The sequence below is a fragment of the Ranitomeya variabilis genome, chromosome 4, assembly GCF_051348905.1.
Source record: "Ranitomeya variabilis isolate aRanVar5 chromosome 4, aRanVar5.hap1, whole genome shotgun sequence".
NCBI lineage: Eukaryota > Metazoa > Chordata > Amphibia > Anura > Dendrobatidae > Ranitomeya > Ranitomeya variabilis.
Window position 1 is genome coordinate 226,000,856 of NC_135235.1, and position 13,144 is coordinate 226,013,999.

At 46.9% G+C, this 13,144-nt stretch overlaps 1 protein-coding gene across 1 annotated transcript in view; it reads left to right on the forward strand.

Moving 5' to 3' along the window:
* Positions 1–13,144, forward strand: part of LOC143767801 (uncharacterized) — a 94,290-nt gene that overhangs the window by 34,317 nt on the left and 46,829 nt on the right. The gene's annotated exons all lie outside the window — the stretch shown is intronic.

Here is a 13,144-nt window from a genome sequence, read left to right on the forward strand (position 1 = left end):
GAGGAGGAGGTGAGCTGTGACATCACTTATTGCGAATGGTGGATCCTGTGTTATCTACTGTATATAGAGATGTTATCAGTCATTGTACAGGAGGAGGAGGAGGAGGTGAGCTGTGACATCACCTATTGTGAATGGTGGATCCTGTGTTATCTACTGTATATAGAGGTGTTATCAGTCATTGTACAGGAGGAGGAGGTGAGCTGTGACATCACCTATTGTGAATGGTGGATCCTGTGTTATCTACTGTATATAGAGGTGTTATCAGTCATTGCACAGGAGGAGGAGGTGAGCTGTGACATCACCTATTGTGAATGATGGAACCTGTGTTATCTACTGTATATAGAGGTGTTATCAGTCATTGTACAGGAGGAGGGGGTGAGCTGTGACATCACCTATTGTGGATGGTGGATCCTGTGTTATCCAGACTCTTCTTGTGTTTTACCTCCTTACATTCCCCCCCTCTTTCTACTCGCCATTCCACGGGCGAGATCTTCAGGAGTTCCTTTTGGCAATCTTCCCGTCCTTGCACAATCTGCTGCCAGATGAACTCGTCCTGATTGTAGCAAACAGGGGGTACACCAGCTGTTGAACGTTCAGAGCGTCTCAAACCAGCAGGGGCGGTGGTGTCAACAGCTGTGGGAGGAGTCGAGGCTTCCTCCGATACGTTGGTAGCTTCAAGCACCAGCCCTGTTCCTGGGTTCCCTGGGAGAGATTGGGAGTCTTTCTCATCTTCCTGTTATGGTCTGGTGATTAAGGAGCGACATGCGACTAGCTCTGAGCAGGTGGTAACTATACCGACCGCAGTTCCTGATCTTAACACAGACACTAGCAGTAGCCGTGGGATGTTCCTGTCACTCCCTGGACACCTCGTCACAGCCGGAGATCTAGCTACCCCTAAAGGTAGAAGCAGGAAAGCTATCTTGCCTCAGAGAAAATCCCCAAAGGATAGGACAGCCCCCCACAAATAATGACTGTGAGAGGAGAAGGAAATGACATACGTAGTATGAAACAAGATTTAGCAAAGGAGGCCACTACTAGCTAGAAAGAATTAGTACAGGACAGAACACTGTGCGGTCAGTAATAAAAACTAGAAAAAGTCCACCGCAGAGAAATGCAAAAATCTCCACACCTGACTAAAGGTGTGGAGGGCAAACTCTGCTGCCCAGAGCTTCCAGCTTAGCTGACTAGATACATACTGATAAGCTGGACAAATGAGCAAAACATAGAAAGTGCTAAACAACAAAGTCCACAACAAGTGAACTGCAAAAAGACAAGCAAGGACTTAGCTTTGCTGAAATGGTCAGAGTGACAGGGAAATCCTCAGAGAGCCATGACTCCAAGCTCAACAATTGACAACTGGCATTGAATTAGGGAAAAGGCCAGACTAATATAGCAGAGCCAGAAAGACGATCAGTGAAAACAGCTGCTGATGCTAAATCCAAGAAGCAGCCATACCACTCAAAACCACAGGAGGGAGCCCAAGAGCAGAACTCACAAAAATGCTACTTATAACCACCGGAGGGAGCCCAAGAGCGGAATTCACAACAGTACCCCCCCCTTGAGGAGGGGTCACCGAACTCTCACCAGAGCCCCCAGGCCGATCAGGACGAGCCAAATGAAAAGCACGAACCAAATCGGCGGCATGGACATCGGAGGCAACCACCCAAGAATTGTCCTCCTGGCCATAACCCTTCCACTTGACAAGATACTGAAGCCTCCGCCTCGAAAAATGAGAATCCTAAATTTTCTCAACCACTTATTCCATCTCCCCCTCAACCAACACCGGGGCAGGAGGATCAACAGATGGAACAACGGGTACCACATATCTCCGCAACAAAGATCTATGGAAAACATTGTGGATGGCAAAAGAGGCTGGAAAGGCCAAACGAAAAGACACTGGATTGATAATCTCAGAAATCTTATAAGGACCAATAAACCGAGGCTTGAACTTAGGGGAAGAAACCTTCATAGGAACATGACGAGAGGATAACCAGACCAAATCCCCCACACGAAGCCAAGGACCAACACACCGACGGCGGTTAGCAAAACGCTGAGCCTTTTCCTGAGACAACGTCAAATTGTCTACCACATGAGTCCAAATGTGCTGCAACCTGTCCATCACAGAATCCACACCAGGACAATCAGAAGGCTCAACCTGCCCTGAAGAAAAACGAGGATGGAAACCAAAATTACAAAAGAAAGGCGAAACCAAAGTAGCCGAACTGGCCCGATTATTAAGGGCAAACTCGGCCAACGGCAAGAAAGCCACCCAATCATCCTGATCAGCAGACACAAAGCATCTCAAATAGGTTTCCAAGGTTTGGTTAGTTCGCTCAGTTTGGCCATTTGTCTGAGGATGGAACGCCGAAGAAAAAGACAAATTAATGCCCATCTTAGCACAAAAGGCCCGCCAAAACCTGGAAACAAACTGGGAACCTCTGTCACTGTCAGACACAATATTCTCTGGAATGCCATGCAAACGAACCACATGCTGAAAAAATAATGGAACCAAATCAGAGGAGGAAGGCAATTTAGGCAAAGGTACCAAATGGACCATTTTAGAGAACCGGTCACAAACCACCCAGATAACAGACATCCTCTGGGACACAGGTAGATCCGAAATAAAATCCATGGAAATATGCGTCCAAGGCCTCTCCGGGACAGGCAAAGGCAAAAGCAACCCACTAGCATGGGAACAGCAAGGCTTAGCCCGGGCACAAGTCCCACAGGACTGCACAAAAGAACGCACATCCCGCGACAAGGAAGGCCACCAAAAGGACCTAGCAACCAAATCTCTGGTACCAAAAATCCCAGGATGACCGGCCAACACAGAACAATGGACCTCAGAAATTACCTTACTTGTCCATCTATCAGGAACAAACAGCTTCCCCACAGGACAGCGGTCAGGTTTATCAGCCTGAAATTCCTGAAGCGCCCGCCGCAAATCAGGGGAGATGGCAGACAGAATCACCCCTTCCCTAAGAATGCCAACCGGCTCAAGGACTCCAGGAGAATCAGGCAAAAAACTCCTAGAGAGGGCATCCGCTTTAACATTCTTAGATCCTGGAAGATATGAGACCACAAAATCAAAACGGGAGAAAAACAGGGACCACCGAGCCTGTCTAGGGTTCAGCAGCTTGGCCGACTCGAGGTAAATCAGATTCTTATGATCGGTCAAAACCACAATGCGGTGCTTGGCTCCCTCAAGCCAATGTCACCACTCCTCAAATGCCCACTTCATAGCCAACAACTCCCGATTGCCGACATCATAATTGCGTTCCGCAGGCGAAAACTTTTGGGAAAAGAAGGCACATGGCTTCATCAAGGAACCATCAGAATTCCTCTGTGACAAAACGGCCCCTGCCCCAATCTCAGAAGCGTCAACCTCAACCTGAAAAGGAAGAGAAACATCCGGCTGACGCAAGACAGGGGCAGAAGTAAATCGGCGTTTAAGATCCTGAAAGGCCTCAACAGCCTCAGAGGACCAATTAGTCACATCAGCGCCTTTCTTCGTCAAATCGGTCAGGGGTTTAACCACACTAGAGAAGTTGGCAATGAAACGGCGATAAAAATTAGCAAAGCCCAAAAATTTCTGAAGGCTCTTCACAGATGTGGGTTGAATCCAGTCATGAATGGCTTGGACCTTAACAGGATCCATTTCTATAGACGAAGGAGAAAAAATATACCCCAAAAAAGAGACCTTCTGAACTCCAAATAGGCACTTAGACCCCTTCACAAATAGAGCATTATCACGAAGGATCTGGAATACCATCCTGACCTGCTTCACATGAGACTCCCAATCATTGGAAAAAATCAAAATATCATCCAAATACACAATCAAGAATTTGTCAAGACAATTGCGGAAAATATCATGCATAAAGGACTGAAATACAGAAGGAGCATTAGAAAGCCCGAAAGGCATCACCAGGTATTCAAAATGGCCTTCGGGCATATTAAATGCAGTTTTCCATTCGTCACCCTGTTTAATACAAACAAGATTATATGCCCCTCGAAGGTCAATCTTGGTAAACCAACTAGCCCCCTTAATCCGAGCAAACAAATCAGAGAGCAAAGGTAAAGGGTATTGGAATTTGACCGTGATCTTATTAAGAAGGCGATAATCAATACAGGGTCTCAAGGAGCCATCCTTCTTGGCAACAAAAAAGAATCCCGCTCCCAATGGTGATGAAGACGGTTGAATATGCCCCTTCTCTAAAGACTCTTTTACATAGCTCCGCATGGCGGTATGTTCAGGCACAGACAGGTTGAAAAGTCGGCCCTTAGGGAACTTACAGCCAGGAATCAAGTCAATAGCACAATCACAGTCCCTATGTGGAGGAAGGGAACTGGACTTGGGCTCATCAAATACATCCTGGAAATCTGACAAAAATTCAGGAACATCAGAAGAGGGGGAAGAGGAAATTGACATTAAAGGAACGTCACTATGTACCCCTTGACAACCCCAACTAGTCACAGACATTGATTTCCAATCCAGCACTGGATTGTGTACTTGTAACCATGGAAAACCCAGTACAACAACATCATGTAAATTATGCAACACCAGAAAACGGCAATCTTCCTGATGTGCTGGAGCCATGCACATAGTCAGCTGAGTCCAATACTGAGGTTTATTCTTGGCCAACGGTGTAGCATCAATACCCCTTAAGGGTATGGGACTCTGCAAAGGCTGCAAAGAAAAACCACAGCGCCTAGCGAATTCTAAGTCCATTAAGTTCAGAGCAGCGCCCGAATCCACAAATGCCATGACAGAAAAAGATGACAATGAGCAAATCAGGGTCACAGACAGGAGAAACTTAGGCTGCACAGTACTAATGGTAACAGATCTAGCGACCCTCTTAATACGCTTAGGGCAATCAGAAATAGCATGAGCAGAATCCCCACAGTAAAAACACAGCCCATTCTGACGTCTGTATCCCCTCTGTTCCGCTCTAGTCAAAATCCTATCACATTGCATGGGCTCAGGACTCTGCTCCGAGGACGCTGCCATATGGTGCACCACTTTGCGTTCGCGCAGGCACCGATCAATCTGAATGGCCAGAGACATAGATTCGTTCAAACCAACACGTGTGGGGAACCCCACCATAACATCTTTAAGGGCTTCAGAAAGACCCTTTCTGAAAATTGCTGCCAGAGCGTCCTCATTCCATTTAGTGAGCACAGACCATTTTCTAAATTTCTGGCAGTATAATTCTGCCGCTTCCTGACCCTGACACAGGGCCAACAGTGTTTTCTCAGCATGCTCTACAGAGTTAGGTTCGTCATACAATAATCCAAGCGATTGAAAAAATGCATCTACATTAAGCAATGCCGGATCCCCTGACTCAAGGGAGAATGCCCAGTCCTGAGAGTCACCACGCAGCAGAGAAATAACTATTTTTACTTGCTGAATGGGGTCACCAGAGGAACAGGGTTTCAGAGCAAAAAACAATTTGCAGTTATTTTTAAAGTTCAAAAACTTAGATCTATCCCCGTAAAACAAATCTGGAGTAGGAATGCCGGAGTCTGAACAACATAATCTTGAATACTCTGTACTCTTGCAGCAAGCTGATCTACACGAGAAAACAACCCATGAACATCCATGCCCGCATCCAAATCCTGAATCACCCAGAGATTAAGAGGAAGGAAAAAGACAAAACAGACTAAAGAAAAAAAAATGGCTCAGAACTCTTTTTCTTTTCCTTCTTTTGAGATGCATTCAGCTCATTTTTGGCCAGTTGTACTGTTATGGTCTGGTGATTAAGGAGCGACATGCGACTAGCTCTGAGCAGGTGGTAACTATACCGACCGCAGTTCCTGATCTTAACACAGACACTAGCAGTAGCCGTGGGATGTTCCTGTCACTCCCTGGACACCTCGTCACAGCCGGAGATCTAGCTACCCCTAAAGGTAGAAGCAGGAAAGCTATCTTGCCTCAGAGAAAATCCCCAAAGGATAGGACAGCCCCCCACAAATAATGACTGTGAGAGGAGAAGGAAATGACATACGTAGTATGAAACAAGATTTAGCAAAGGAGGCCACTACTAGCTAGAAAGAATTAGTACAGGACAGAACACTGTGCGGTCAGTAATAAAAACTAGAAAAAGTCCACCGCAGAGAAATGCAAAAATCTCCACACCTGACTAAAGGTGTGGAGGGCAAACTCTGCTGCCCAGAGCTTCCAGCTTAGCTGACTAGATACATACTGATAAGCTGGACAAATGAGTAAAACATAGAAAGTGCTAAACAACAAAGTCCACAACAAGTGAACTGCAAAAAGACAAGCAAGGACTTAGCTTTGCTGAAATGGTCAGAGTGACAGGGAAATCCTCAGAGAGCCATGACTCCAAGCTCAACAATTGACAACTGGCATTGAATTAGGGAAAAGGCCAGACTAATATAGCAGAGCCAGAAAGACGATCAGTGAAAACAGCTGCTGATGCTAAATCCAAGAAGCAGCCATACCACTCAAAACCACAGGAGGGAGCCCAAGAGCAGAACTCACAAAAATGCTACTTATAACCACCGGAGGGAGCCCAAGAGCGGAATTCCCAACATCTTCCACATCTACATTGATCACTGGCGCAGCCGGTTGGTGCGCTGGAGCCAATTGGACTGCTTCAGAATCTCGAGACAAACATGGACGCAACATATTCCTGTGCAGAGTGTGGGTGGGAGTCCCCTCTTCCGTTTCGGGCTGGACCTCATAAACGGGACCCCCGTTGCCGAGCCGCCGCTTCACTCGGTACGGCCTTTTCTCCCACTGGTACTCTAGTTTGTTGTATGGGTGCTTTTCCCTCACTAAGACTCGGTCTTCAGGCCGCAGGGCTGTCCCCTTTTGAGGAGCTACCTGGGGATGCTCCAATTCTTGCAGCCGGTTCTGCACTAGACGTTGAATTGTCCACAGCTGACGACGATGTTCTTGAACCCAGGAATACACCCCTGTTGTGAAATTGGATTTTGGGCTCCCCCGGTGGCCACTGGTGGAATTGAACTGGTGTGCATCATCCTCTGTTCACCTGTTTCCATCAGGATGTGGGAGTCGCTATTTAGCCTTGCTCCTCTGTCACTTCCATGCCGGTCAACATTGTAATCAGAAGCCTTTCTGTGCATGTTCCTGCTGCTAGACAACTCCCAGCTAAGTTGGACTTAGTCCTTGTTTGTTTTTGCATTTTGTTCCATTTCACAGCTGTAGTTTCGTTTCTGTGTCTGGAAAGCTCTTGTGATCTGAAATTGCCACTCTGATGTTATGAGTTAATACTAGAGTCTTAAAGTAATTTCAGGATGGTATTTTGATAGGGTTTTCAGCTGACCATGAAAGTGCCCTTTCTGTCTTCCTGCTATCTAGTAAGCGGACCTCAATTTTGCTAAACCTATTTTCATACTACGTTTGTCATTTCATCTAAAATCACCGCCAATATTTGTGGGGGCCTCTGTCTGCCTTTCGGGGAAATTTCTCTAGAGGTGAGCCAGGACTATATTTTCCTCTGCCAGGATTAGTTAGTCCTCCGGCCGGCGCTGGGCGTCTAGGGATAAAACGCAGGCTACGCTACCCGGCTACTGTTAGTTGTGCGGCAGGTTTAGTTCATGGTCAGTTTAGTTTCCATCCTTCCAAGAGCTAGTTCTTATGTTTGCTGGGCTATGTTCTCTTGCCATTGAGAACCATAACAGTTTGACTGGCCCAAAAGGGTTAAATTAATTGACAGAGAAAGGAGAGAAAAGAGAAGTCTGCTGAAGATTTTTTTTTTTTTTTTTCTCAGTTCTGAGTGTGCTTGTAATTGAATCTCTTGCAAGTCTGCCTATATTGCAGCCTTTCTCTCTCTCTCTCTCCTTCTAATCCTGGAATGGCTCTGTGTTCACCTGTTTAAAATGGATATTCAGAGTTTAGCTGCAGGGTTGAATAATCTCACCACGAAAGTTCAAAACTTACAAGATTTTGTTGTTCATGTTCCTATATCTGAACCTAGAATTCCTTTGCCTGAATTTTTCTCGGGGAATAGATCTTGCTTTCAAAATTTCAAAAATAATTGCAAGTTGTTTTTGTCCCTGAAATCTCGCTCTGCTGGAGATCCTGCTCAGCAGGTCAGGATTGTGATTTCTTTGCTCCGGGGCGACCCTCAGGATTGGGCTTTTGCATTGGCTCCAGGGGATCCTGCGTTGCTCAATGTGGATGCGTTTTTTCTGGCCTTGGGGTTGCTTTATGAGGAACCTCAGTTAGAACTTCAGGCGGAAAAGGCCTTGATGTCCCTATCTCAGGGGCAAGACGAAGCTGAAATATACTGCCAGAAATTCCGTAAATGGGCTGTGCTTACTCAGTGGAATGAGTGCGCCCTGGCGGCGAATTTCAGAGAGGGTCTCTCTGATGCCATTAAGGATGTTATGGTGGGGTTCCCTGTGCCTGCGGGTCTGAATGAGTCCATGACAATGGCTATCCAGATCGATAGGCGTCTGCGGGAGCGCAAACCTGTGCACCATTTGGCGGTGTCTACTGAGAAGACGCCAGAGAATATGCAATGTGATAGAATTCTGTCCAGAAGCGAACGGCAGAATTTTAGACGAAAAAATGGGTTGTGCTTCTATTGCGGTGATTCAACTCATGTTATATCAGCATGCTCTAAGCGTACTAAGAAGCTTGATAAGTCTGTTTCAATTGGCACTTTACAGTCTAAGTTTATTCTATCTGTGACCCTGATTTGTTCTTTATCATCTATTACCGCGGATGCCTATGTCGACTCTGGCGCCGCTTTGAGTCGTATGGATTGGTCCTTTGCCAAACGCTGTGGGTATGATTTGGAGCCTCTTGAAACTCCTATACCCCTGAAGGGGATTGACTCCACCCCATTGGCTAGCAATAAACCACAATACTGGACACAAGTAACTATGCGGATTAATCCGGATCACCAGGAGATTATTCGCTTTCTTGTGCTGTATAACCTACATGATGTGTTGGTGCTTGGATTGCCATGGCTGCAATCTCATAACCCAGTCCTTGACTGGAAAGCTATGTCTGTGTTAAGCTGGGGATGTAAGGGGACGCATGGGGACGTACCTGTGGTTTCCATTTCATCATCTATTCCCTCTGAGATTCCTGAATTCTTGACTGAATATCGTGACGTTTTTGAAGAACCTAAGCTTGGTTCATTACCTCCGCACCGGGAGTGCGATTGTGCCATAGATTTGATTCCGGGTAGTAAATACCCTAAGGGTCGTTTATTTAATCTGTCTGTGCCTGAACATGCTGCTATGCGAGAATATATAAAGGAGTCCTTGGAAAAGGGACATATTCGTCCTTCGTCATCTCCCTTAGGAGCCGGTTTTTTCTTTGTGGCTAAGAAAGATGGCTCTTTGAGGCCATGCATTGATTATCGGCTTTTGAATAAAATCACGGTTAAATATCAATATCCGTTGCCACTGCTGACTGATTTGTTTGCTCGCATAAAGGGGGCCAAGTGGTTCTCTAAGATAGATCTTCGTGGGGCGTATAATTTGGTGCGAATTAAGCAGGGGGATGAGTGGAAAACCGCATTTAATACGCCCGAGGGCCACTTTGAGTATTTGGTGATGCCTTTTGGTCTTTCAAATGCCCCTTCAGTCTTTCAGTCCTTTATGCATGACATTTTCCGTGATTATTTGGATAAATTTATGATTGTGTATCTGGATGATATTTTGATTTTTTCGGATGACTGGGACTCTCATGTCCAGCAGGTCAGGAGGGTTTTTCAGGTTTTGCGGTCTAATTCCTTGTGTGTGAAGGGTTCTAAGTGCGTTTTTGGGGTTCAAAAGATTTCCTTTTTGGGATATATTTTTTCCCCCTCTTCCATCGAGATGGATCCTGTCAAGGTTCAGGCTATTTGTGATTGGACGCAACCCTCTTCTCTTAAGAGTCTTCAGAAATTTCTGGGCTTTGCTAACTTTTATCGTCGATTTATTGCTGGTTTTTCTGATGTTGTTAAACCATTGACTGATTTGACTAAGAAGGGTGCTGATGTTGCTGATTGGTCCCCTGCTGCTGTGGAGGCCTTTCGGGAGCTTAAGCGCCGCTTTTCTTCCGCCCCTGTGTTGCGTCAGCCTGATGTTGCTCTTCCTTTTCAGGTTGAGGTCGACGCTTCTGAAATCGGAGCTGGGGCGGTTTTGTCGCAGAGAAGTTCCGATTGCTCCGTGATGAGACCTTGTGCTTTTTTCTCGCGTAAATTTTTGCCTGCCGAGCGGAATTATGATGTTGGGAATCGGGAGCTTTTGGCCATGAAGTGGGCTTTTGAGGAGTGGCGTCATTGGCTTGAGGGGGCTAGACATCAGGTGGTGGTATTGACTGACCACAAAAATCTAATTTATCTTGAGTCCGCCAGACACCTGAATCCTAGACAGGCGCGCTGGTCGTTGTTTTTCTCTCGGTTTAATTTTGTGGTGTCCTACCTGCCGGGTTCTAAGAATGTTAAGGCGGATGCCCTTTCTAGGAGTTTTGAGCCTGACTCCCCTGGTAATTCTGAACCTACAGGTATCCTTAAGGATGGAGTGATATTGTCTGCCGTTTCTCCAGACCTGCGGCGGGCCTTACAGGAGTTTCAGGCGGATAGACCTGATCGTTGCCCACCTGGTAGACTGTTTGTTCCTGATGATTGGACCAGTAAAGTCATTTCTGAGGTTCATTCTTCTGCGTTGGCAGGTCATCCTGGAATCTTTGGTACCAGGGATTTGGTGGCAAGGTCCTTCTGGTGGCCTTCCCTGTCTCGAGATGTGCGAGGCTTCGTGCAGTCTTGTGACGTTTGTGCTCGGGCCAAGCCTTGTTGTTCTCGGGCTAGTGGATTGTTGTTGCACTTGCCTATCCCGAAGAGGCCCTGGACGCACATCTCGATGGATTTTATTTCGGATCTTCCTGTTTCTCAGAAGATGTCTGTCATCTGGGTGGTGTGTGATCGTTTCTCTAAGATGGTCCATTTGGTTCCCCTGCCTAAGTTGCCTTCTTCTTCCGAGTTGGTTCCTCTGTTTTTTCAAAATGTGGTCCGTTTGCATGGTATTCCGGAGAATATCGTTTCTGACAGAGGTACCCAATTCGTGTCTAGATTTTGGCGAGCATTCTGTGCTAGGATGGGCATAGATTTGTCTTTCTCGTCTGCTTTCCATCCTCAGACTAATGGCCAGACCGAGCGGACGAATCAGACCTTGGAGACATATTTGAGGTGTTTTGTGTCTGCAGATCAGGATGATTGGGTTGCTTTTTTGCCTTTAGCGGAGTTTGCCCTCAATAATCGGGCCAGCTCTGCCACCTTGGTGTCTCCCTTTTTCTGTAATTCGGGGTTTCATCCTCGATTTTCTTCTGGTCAGGTGGAATCTTCGGATTGTCCTGGAGTGGATGCTGTGGTGGAGAGGTTGCATCAGATTTGGGGGCAGGTAGTGGACAATTTGAAGTTGTCCCAGGAGAAGACTCAGCTTTTTGCCAACCGCCGGCGTCGGGTTGGTCCTCGGCTTTGTGTTGGGGACTTGGTGTGGTTGTCTTCTCGTTTTGTCCCTATGAGGGTTTCTTCTCCCAAGTTTAAGCCTCGGTTCATCGGCCCGTACAAGATATTGGAGATTCTTAACCCTGTGTCCTTCCGTTTGGACCTCCCTGCATCTTTTTCTATTCATAATGTTTTTCATCGGTCATTATTGCGCAGGTATGAGGTACCGGTTGTGCCTTCCGTTGAGCCTCCTGCTCCGGTGTTGGTTGAGGGCGAGTTGGAGTACGTTGTGGAAAAAATCTTGGACTCCCGTGTTTCCAGACGGAAACTCCAGTATCTGGTCAAATGGAAGGGATACGGTCAGGAGGATAATTCTTGGGTGACTGCCTCTGATGTTCATGCCTCCGATTTGGTCTGTGCCTTTCATAGGGCTCATCCTGATCGCCCTGGTGGTTCTGGTGAGGGTTCGGTGCCCCCTCCTTGAGGGGGGGGTACTGTTGTGAAATTGGATTTTGGGCTCCCCCGGTGGCCACTGGTGGAATTGAACTGGTGTGCATCATCCTCTCTGTTCACCTGTTTCCATCAGGATGTGGGAGTCGCTATTTAGCCTTGCTCCTCTGTCACTTCCATGCCGGTCAACATTGTAATCAGAAGCCTTTCTGTGCATGTTCCTGCTGCTAGACAACTCCCAGCTAAGTTGGACTTAGTCCTTGTTTGTTTTTGCATTTTGTTCCAGTTCACAGCTGTAGTTTCGTTTCTGTGTCTGGAAAGCTCTTGTGATCTGAAATTGCCACTCTGATGTTATGAGTTAATACTAGAGTCTTAAAGTAATTTCAGGATGGTATTTTGATAGGGTTTTCAGCTGACCATGAAAGTGCCCTTTCTGTCTTCCTGCTATCTAGTAAGCGGACCTCAATTTTGCTAAACCTATTTTCATACTACGTTTGTCATTTCATCTAAAATCACCGCCAATATTTGTGGGGGCCTCTGTCTGCCTTTCGGGGAAATTTCTCTAGAGGTGAGCCAGGACTATATTTTCCTCTGCCAGGATTAGTTAGTCCTCCGGCCGGCGCTGGGCGTCTAGGGATAAAACGCAGGCTACGCTACCCGGCTACTGTTAGTTGTGCGGCAGGTTTAGTTCATGGTCAGTTTAGTTTCCATCCTTCCAAGAGCTAGTTCTTATGTTTGCTGGGCTATGTTCTCTTGCCATTGAGAACCATAACACACCCCCATCCGTGGGTAGTCCTCCTCGGGTTCCATCGCCAGCTCTGCCAGTCCCTTCCCAGGTCGGCCAAAGAACAGAGAGTAGGGGGTGAATCCAGTGGTGCTGTGTTTCCGATTGTTATACGCCCACACCAATTCAGGGACGGACTCAGTCCACTTTGCCTTCTGGTCCTCTTCCAGGGTCCTCAGCATTTGAATCAGAGTGCGGTTAAATCTTTCACAAGCCCCATTCCCCTGTGGATGATAAGGGGTGGTCTGGGACTTATCGATTTTGTACAGCTGGTGCAGCTCCTCCATCACTCTTCTGAGGAAGCAGGCCCCTTGATCAGAATGGATGCGCTTGGGACACCCATACACCTGTATGAAGTGTTTGCAGATTGCGTGAGCAGCAGACTCGGCAGTCTGGTCCCGCGTGGGCGTCACTATGGCAAATTTAGTAAAGTGGTCTATCATCACTAAACAATGCTCATAGCCTTGGTGTGCTGGTC